Source organism: Pseudophryne corroboree, unplaced genomic scaffold (assembly GCF_028390025.1).
Source record: "Pseudophryne corroboree isolate aPseCor3 unplaced genomic scaffold, aPseCor3.hap2 scaffold_614, whole genome shotgun sequence".
In the NCBI taxonomy this organism is placed as follows: domain Eukaryota; kingdom Metazoa; phylum Chordata; class Amphibia; order Anura; family Myobatrachidae; genus Pseudophryne; species Pseudophryne corroboree.
In genome coordinates, this window is record NW_026970210.1 from 142,787 (window position 1) to 151,535 (window position 8,749).

At 42.9% G+C, this 8,749-nt stretch overlaps 2 non-coding genes across 2 annotated transcripts; both read right to left on the minus strand.

The window, feature by feature from the left end:
• Positions 1–3,225: 3,225 nt before the first annotated feature.
• On the minus strand, positions 3,226–3,299 carry TRNAN-AUU (transfer RNA asparagine (anticodon AUU)). Its single transcript has one exon. It is a non-coding gene; the product is annotated as a tRNA-Asn (tRNA).
• A 1,096-nt stretch (positions 3,300–4,395) lies between these two features.
• Positions 4,396–4,469, minus strand: TRNAY-AUA (transfer RNA tyrosine (anticodon AUA)). Its single transcript has one exon. It is a non-coding gene; the product is annotated as a tRNA-Tyr (tRNA).
• Between the last annotated feature and the right edge of the window lie 4,280 nt (positions 4,470–8,749).

An 8,749-nucleotide genomic window follows, 5' to 3' on the forward strand; every position in this document is an offset into this window, starting at 1 on the left:
AAAAACAAAATTACAATAATACAGATACAGGCATTTGTAGGTGAAATGGATGGTTTATGAAATGTCCAAGTAAGGTAGTTCTGTGCTATGTAATCAGATGCAACAATCAGGAGGTGAGTGATCTGAGGAGTAAGTGACTCACATTTGTTATTAGTTCTTCAGTTTTCTTTGTTTTGTTAGATTGGTGTGCTTCTGTTTTCCTTCTTTTTCACTTCGATTGAACGCTAATTGAACACTGCTGTTATGTGTCAATTTTATCACGCTTTTATAAAAATGCACGCTTAGATCAATAAATGCACAGCCAAATGGCTTTGCACAGCCTACACCATTGGACTTAAGTAGAAGACTATTACAAGTGAAACCAATAATTTAAATCTGTAACCACACCCCACCCCTCAAATGCCAGGCAATAAATTACCTTAAAAGCTACAACCAGGCATTCCACAAAAATTAAACTGGGTCTATATCATTCAAAACTTTAAAAAAGTACTTCAAAATCACATACTATGCAATAATGTTTCAATTTGCATTACCCAGCAGAATTAGCTTTGCATATATAGATATAGTGCAGCAGAATAGATTGGTGGTTGTAGTCAATTGTAATTACCTGTAGGTGACAAGAAGAGAAGAAACGTCAATTCACAATCGATATCAGCTGAAGATAAATTAACGCTGATTGAACGCTGCGTTATGTGTCAATTTTATCACGCTTTGATAAAAATGCATGCTTAGATCAATAAATGCACAGCCAAACAGCTTTGCACATCCTACACCATTGGACTTAAGTAGAAGTCTGGTGGTCAGCAAAATTTTGCACTGTCCTCCTACTATATATAGTGCGCACAACTACTAAAATACACCACAGGTATGGATGGATAGTATACTTGACGACACAGAGGTAGGTAGAGCAGTGGCCTACTGTACCGTATTGCTATATATTATATACTGGTGGTCAGCAAAATTCTGCCCTGTCCTCCTACTATATATACTGCGCACAACTACTAAAATACACCACAGGTATGGATGGATAGTATACTTGACGACACAGAGGTAGGTAGAGCAGTGGCCTACTGTACCGTACTGCTATATATTATATACTGGTGGTCAGCAAAATTTTGCCCTGTCCTCATACTATATAATACAATGCAGCACAGATATGGAGCATTTTTCAGGCAGAGAACGTAGATATTTTCAGCACACTGAGCACAGATATTTGCAAGCACACTGAGCACAGATATTTGCAGCACACTGAACACAGAAACTGAGAAAACGCTGCACGTCCTCTCCCTATCATCTCCAATGCACAAGTGAAAATGGCGGCGACTCGTGGCTCCTTATATAGAATAGAATAGCTGCTGACGGGCACGATTGAGGGAGGAAAGGGACATTTGAATCCAGCCCATAGATGCAATGTGAATATGTAATTTGTACCTTCCTATCTTAAAATGTATATACAGTGTATATGTCACAACTGAGGGCCTGAGCTGACTGGAGGCAGCCTCAGTTGTAGGGGCTGAGGTGTAGTGGAACCTGGGAGGTTGTATCAGACCCCTGGACATGTAAGTTAAATGTAGAAGAATTGCCCGAAGGCGTGCCCACGACAACCAGGATAAAAGTCAATGATGTTTATTTTGACAAACTCCATGCATCACAGCAGTAATAAAAGAGAAACATAAAATCAGCAGAGAAATAATACAGTTCCTGGGTACTACAGGAGGACAAGGACCACAGGGCTCTGGTAGTATGAGACAGTTCTTATTATCTTCTAGTTGGAAAGTCCTTACCAGGCCCGACTGTAGCAATGGAGATAGCCCAGGATCATACTAGCTGGTGTTCCAGGAAAAGCTGGGCTGCTGTGGATAAAATGGCTGCTGTGGGTACTGGCTGAAACCAGACTGATGTAAGCACGGAGTGGATTGCTGGATGGAACCAGCCAAATAATAAATGAAGCTTGAGAGCGATGAAATATGATTGATATATGGAGTTTGAGAGCGGTGAAATAATAGTGCCGGTGGTGAGGGGTAATCTGCGGAAATGATACCGGCACTTTAAGAAGAGCTGATCTCTGCTGGAAGCTAGGCTGGAAGCAGGTAAATCTGTAACTGGAAACAGATGAGTCCCAGAGGACTGGAGAGTCAGGCTGCACCGCAGGTGGTAGACTAGAGCGGGTCTCTTTAGTGGAGGTTTGGAGATGGTAACTGGAACCTGGAAAACAACCACGGGAGAGAGACAAACTGGAACTAGGTTTGACAACCAAATCACTGACGCCTTCCTTGCTCAGGCACAGAATACTTATACCTGCAGCAAGGAAGGGATTGGCTAGGCAATTATGCAGATTACAATGGAAACAGCGGATTGGTGGAAATGAACAGGTGACAGAATCCAACATGGCTGCGCCCATGCAGACACTTGGAGGGAAGATTGGTTTGATAATCCATGTGGGAACTTTAACAGCAATGGCGGCGCCGGCAACAGTAAACAGGAGACGCCAGACTGATGAGTGCACATTTGAACCACGCGGGCAACAGCGGAGGCCGCGGCTGACATAAGCGCCACTCTGACATCCTGCATGCAGAAACTCAGGGACGGCGGCGGAGGCCGCGGGAGATGCCAATCAAGATGTAACATGGCGCCGCTGTGACAGCGTCTCAGAGTGACAGGAGAGGAGGCAGGAATGGGGACATCAGAATAACAGATGGGATCCGGTCCTGGAGCGCTGAGCCAGCCTTAGGAGGCATCTGAAAGGTAAGTTATGGCGTCCAGATACCCGGATCGTGACAGTATACACTAGAGGTCTTTCCGAACCCCCTAATCCTAACATTGTAATTTGCTTTAGGGCGCACCTCCAATTAGTCTAGTGTTTCTTGCTGCCTTTCCAATGAAGCAAGTTTTATTTAGTAATAGGTGAAAAACCATCCCTACAAAGGTGTTAATCAGAGACTTGGCTTTGTGGACACTTTTCAGAGAACAACTTTGTTAGCATAAAAGTAAAGCCAGAAAATGAAGAGCTGTTTAATCACTCAATTGGATTTTTTTGCCAGCATATTTCTTTTTCTCTGCAACCCACTGCTAAATTGTGCTTCCTAGCTGTTTTTATAAAATCACTGAATCAAATCTAACTCTGATTACATCAGAGAAGGCCAGGTACCCTACACCATAACAGGGGGTTTGAAATTTTGACTTGTCTACTTAAAGATCACCAAAATCTGATCACAAGGTCAATTACGTCCCTGGGTGGGATTGAACCACCAACCTTTTGGTTAATAGCCAAACACACTAACCGATTGCGCCACAGAGACACTTTGCAAAAAGTACATACTGACAAAGGCTAATAAGCATTTATCTAGAACGTTTCCTAGAAAAACTTTAAAAAGTCAATAATCTGGAGAGTTTTTGTAAGATGTTTCTTCCATCAACCAATGAAGAAACACATTGGTACTTTCCCATGATGAGTGAGTGCTTCATGATCTATTGCACTTACATGTGCAGCAGAGTACTGCAATGGAAGCATGCTGGGCCCATAACCCAGAGGTAGGCAGATTGAAACTATCCTCTGCTATATGCATTTTTTTTTGTTAATTAAAGTAATCCAAAACTGGGATTGATATTTTGGTTCTTTTATTTTTACTTAAAGTACAATAACTTTTACCATTTTAATTTGTTTTAATAGTATATTGACAGTATTGTTTTCTTTCAAAAATCCACTTAATTTTCTTTACCCTATTATTAAAATGGTAATTGACAAAAACAAACTACATTGTCACCAGAAGAGCAATACAAAATGTACAAGTGATATATTAAAATCATCTTTCCAGCTTGAATTTCAATGATGCATTGGGGCAACGATTTTGTTAGCAACATCTTCACCCTTAAATAAAGATTTTCTTAATTCCTTACCTGTGTGCTAATTAGATATCACCTTGTTTTCACATTAAACAGACTTCCACATGAGAAAGCAGCAAGGATGCAGTGGCGTTAATGTTTCCTGGTGTCAACCCGTATTATTTCAGTAGACATTGAAATGAGGATGCATCTTGCTGCCTTTCCAATGAAGCAAATTTAATTTAGTAATAGGTGAAAAACCATCCCTACAAAGGTGTTAATCAGAGACTTGGCTTTGTGGACACTTTTCAGAGAACAAATTTGTTAGCATAAAAATAAAGCCAGAAAATTAAGAGCTGTTTAATCACTCAATTGGATTTTTTTACCAGCATATTTCTTTTTCTCTGCAACCCACTGCTAAATTGTGCTTCCTAGCTGTTTTTATAAAATCACTGAATCAAATCTAACTCTGATTACATCAGAGAAGGCCAGGTACCCTACACCATAAGAGGGGGTTTGAAATTTTGACTTGTCTACTTAAAGATCACCAAAATCTGATAACAAGGTCAATTACGTCCCTGGGTGGGATTGAACCACCAACCTTTTGGTTTATAGCCGTACACACTAACCGATTGCGCCACAGAGACACTTTGCAAAAGTCTATACTGACAAAGGCTAATAAGCATTCATCTAAAACGTTTCCTAGAAAAACTTTAAAAAGTCAATAATCTGGAGAGTTTTTGTAAGATGTTTCTTCCATCAACCAACGAAGAAACACATTGGTACTTTCCCATGATGAGTGAGTGCTTCAGGATCTCTTGCACTTACATGTGCAGCAGAGTACAGCAATGGAAGCATGCTGGGCCCATAACCCAGCGGTAGGCAGATTGAAACTATCCTCTGCTATATGCATTTTTTTTTGTTAATTAAAGTAATCCAAAACTGGGATTGATATTTTGGCTCTTTTATTTTTACTTAAAGTACAATAACTTTTACCATTTAAATTTGTTTTAATAGTATATTGACAGTATAGTTTTCTTTAAAAAATCCACTTAATTTTCTTTACCCTATTAATAAAATGGTAATTGACAAAAACAAACTACATTGTCACCAGAAGAGCAATACAAAATGTACAAGTGATATATTAAAATCATCTTTCCAGACTTCCGGGTACGGCGCCGATGCATGCAGCAGCAGCAGTGTGAGCTCCGTGTGCCGCCCCAGCCCGCGCTAGCCCGTACGCTGCACATAGCGTTACAGCCCGCTCCAGAACCGCTCACCTGCCTGTGGGAACACCTCTGGCACCTGATGGAGCGCTTCCTGGCCGCCCCAGAAGCGGCTAAGCCCCTCAAACAACGTCCTGCAAAAACGAAAGGGGAATCCAAGATGGCCGCCGGACAGCAGACACATCCGCAGCAGCAGCAAATACACACAGATCGTGAGTTACATTCCTCCTCTGACTCCTCTGTGAACACAGCTCTCCCTGTACATGCTGCCCCCTCTACACAGAAGTCTAATAAGACTACAGAGCAGGCTGAGGGCCCAATTACATACTCTGACATGGTAAAGGCAATTCAGGACTCCATTAATCCTATTATGGAATCTCATGCTGCCAAAGTCACACAGGCAGTGCATGACATCAAATCACAGTTTAAACAGCTTTCCAAACGGGTGCAGGCTAATGAACAGCGCCTTGGGGAGACATTTCATGACGTTGCCGATTTAAAGGAATAGTGCGCCTTTCTTCAGAAATCCCATTACCAGCTTCTTAATAAGGTCGACGATCTCGAGAATAGATCACGCCGAAATAATCTGAGGGTTGTTGGGCTACCCGAAGCCCTTAAAGGGCCAGCACTCCTTTCCTTCATACAAGACACGCTGCCAGATCTGCTTGATATCCAAGATTCCTGCACGGGGGGTATGATTGTGGAGAGGGCCCATCGCATTGGTCCTGCAAGGCCTACGCAGGATTCCCGACCCCGAGCTGTTATTTTCCGTTGTCTAAATTACATCCACAAAGACACCATCTGGTCTGCGTCTCGCCGTAAGCGGAACTTACAATGGAACGATGTGAAGATTTTTATCTTCCAAGATTATTCGGCAGAGGTGGCCAGGGCACGACGTGAATTCACCCCACTTTGTTCCAGCCTAGCAAAAGCAAATAGAAAATTCGCTCTTATATACCCAGCACGATTACGCCTGTTCAAAGGATCTTCATTTACAGACTTCTCCACCGTGGCTGATGCGGAAGCATATCTACTGGAAGAGGAGAACGGCCGTTCCTCACTGCGCCAGCCCTCAACGGACTCGACTCCTGACTGCTAACCACGGCTATAAAATTCCTTAGCGTGGTTATCTCCTCCTTTACTGGCGATTACTCTATTACTTTGATATATCTGTTTATGTTATAGCTGTTAATCGCTAGAAGTTCTTGAAATTATTGGTGGGAGGAGACGCCTCTCTTACCGGCGTAAATGCTATGGCGGGTGCCATTTCATCATTAATCCCATTCTGAATGGGATCCTTCTTTTAAGGCGCCTTCCACCTAAAGTTTTCCACATATTATTCTAAGTTATGTTTTGTTTATGCCATATATAAGCTATGCTTATTATTTCTCAGTACCAGGGCTGGGGCAAGCCTGGAGTTCTTATCTGGTTCTCCAATTGGCGAACTATAGGTCAATTTAGATTATCTTTGTACCTGAAGTGCACTTTTGATGCTAATCCTTTGATCCATTCTTTTCTGGATCCTTTGCTTTACTTTCCCCCACTTTTTCTACCCATTGTTCTCTCCTCTCTGTGTCTTGTCCTGTTGGTTTTCTGTGTCCATGATAGCAATGTATTTTGTAGATATGATATTATCGGTTTTATTTATTGCCATGAACCATACCTTTCTTCAGCAGAATGATGACCAGTTTAAAAATTTGCACATATAATGTAGGTGGCTTCCACTCCCCCATAAAGAGGAAGAAAATCTTACTTTACTTATCTAAACTACATGTAGATGTTGCATTCCTCCAGGAGTCTCATCTCCTTCCCCCTGAGATTGACAAGCTCAATTGCCTGGGCTGGAGAGTGCTGGCGTCCACCCCATTTACTGCCAAGGCCCGTGGGGTACTCATTTTGATTAGACGCTCCGTCCAAGTAGACCTTCACTCCTCCCAATCTGATACTGAAGGCAGATACCTCATTGTAGACGCCACTCTAGATGACTCACGCTTTCTACTGTGTAATGTATACGCCCCCAATATCGATCCCCAACCCTTTTTTCTGTCCATTGCCGCTAAACTGCACCCACACTCTCATAAACAGGTGATACTCGCAGGTGACTTTAACTCTACTGTATCCAATGCTCTTGATAGGAACACCAAATCCAGATCTAGCCGTTATACTCCCAAATATGGTTTACCATATCTAATGTCACAGCTGCACTTGGTGGACGTGTGGCGAGCCTGTCATCCGGTCGACCGTGAATACACTTGTTTATCGGCTGCTCATGGTACACTGTCGAGAATCGATTATCTGCTCATCTCGGCTTCTATGTTTACCAGGGTGCAAACTTCTGAAATTGAACCGGTGTCCTTGTCGGATCATGCGGTCTGCTGGATGGCTCTCGCCACCTTCCCCAATAGAGGCCCTGTCAGACAATGGCGCTTCCCATCCCACCTGACCAATTCCATTCAATTTAGAAATATGCTGGAGGCATCATGGGCTGACTTCACACATTGTAATATAACTGCAGAGAAGGAATCACCGCTCCTGTTCTGGCAGACGTCTAAGACAGTACTAAGAGGTGCTATCATCTCCTTCACCTCCAAACATAAGAAAGACACACAAGCTCTGTACCTTGATGCTCAATCTAAACTTACTGACGCCTACCAAGCGTTCACGCAGTCCCCCACCCCAATTACCAGAAAACTCTACCATGAACAGAAATCCCTTTTTGACAAACTCTTAACCCAAACCGAATCTAAATTAACATTTATGTCTCAATGTAGATTTCATAAATTCGGCAATCGATCTAGTCGATTGCTTTCAAATCTCCTGAAAGGTCAACATCCCCCAACACTTATCCATGCTCTAACTAGGGCTGACGGCACTGTGGTACATGATTGTGACCAGGTGTCTGAGGTTCTGCAGTCTTTTTATTCCTCACTATATTCTGAACCCTCTATTGATTACCAACAACAACACTCTTTCTGGTCTTCCCTTACGCTTCCCTCTCTATCTTCTACCTCATCCCAACCCCTACTGAACCCCATTACTGAGGAGGAGGTGCTCCATGCAATTCACTGTTTGAAACCAAACAAAACCCCTGGACCTGACGGTCTAACCAATGAATACTATAAAATACTGGCCCCTCAATTGGTCAAACCCCTTTGTAAACTATTCAACTTGCTGTTGTCCAGAACACCTCCTCCACTATACTTCAACGCTGCGATTCTAAAAATCCTCCATAAACCAGGGAGAAACCCCCTGCTTCCCAGTTCATATAGACCTATATCCTTATTGAATACGGATTACAAGATATATACCAAGATCTTGGCAGACCGGGTAAAGCTTCTCTTGCCCTCTCTGATCCAGGAAGACCAGACAGGGTTTATTTGGGGGCGCCACTCTACGGTGAATGTGCGTAAGATACTGACTGTCATGCAGTGGTTGGAGACCTCGGGAGACCAGAACCCCTATGCCCTTCTCTCCCTTGATGCTGAGAAGGCTTTTGACCTAGTCACATGGGATCACCTTTTTGACACCATGCACAGGTTTGGATTCCCGGAGGCCTTCATCCATGCAGTACGTCTTCTCTATCATGACTCTTCCTCTCAAATCCTCTCTAACAATTATATGTCCTCTCCCATCCCCCTCCATAGAGGGACCAGACAAGGTTGCCCCCTTTCACCTCTTCTATTTGCTATAGCTATAGAACC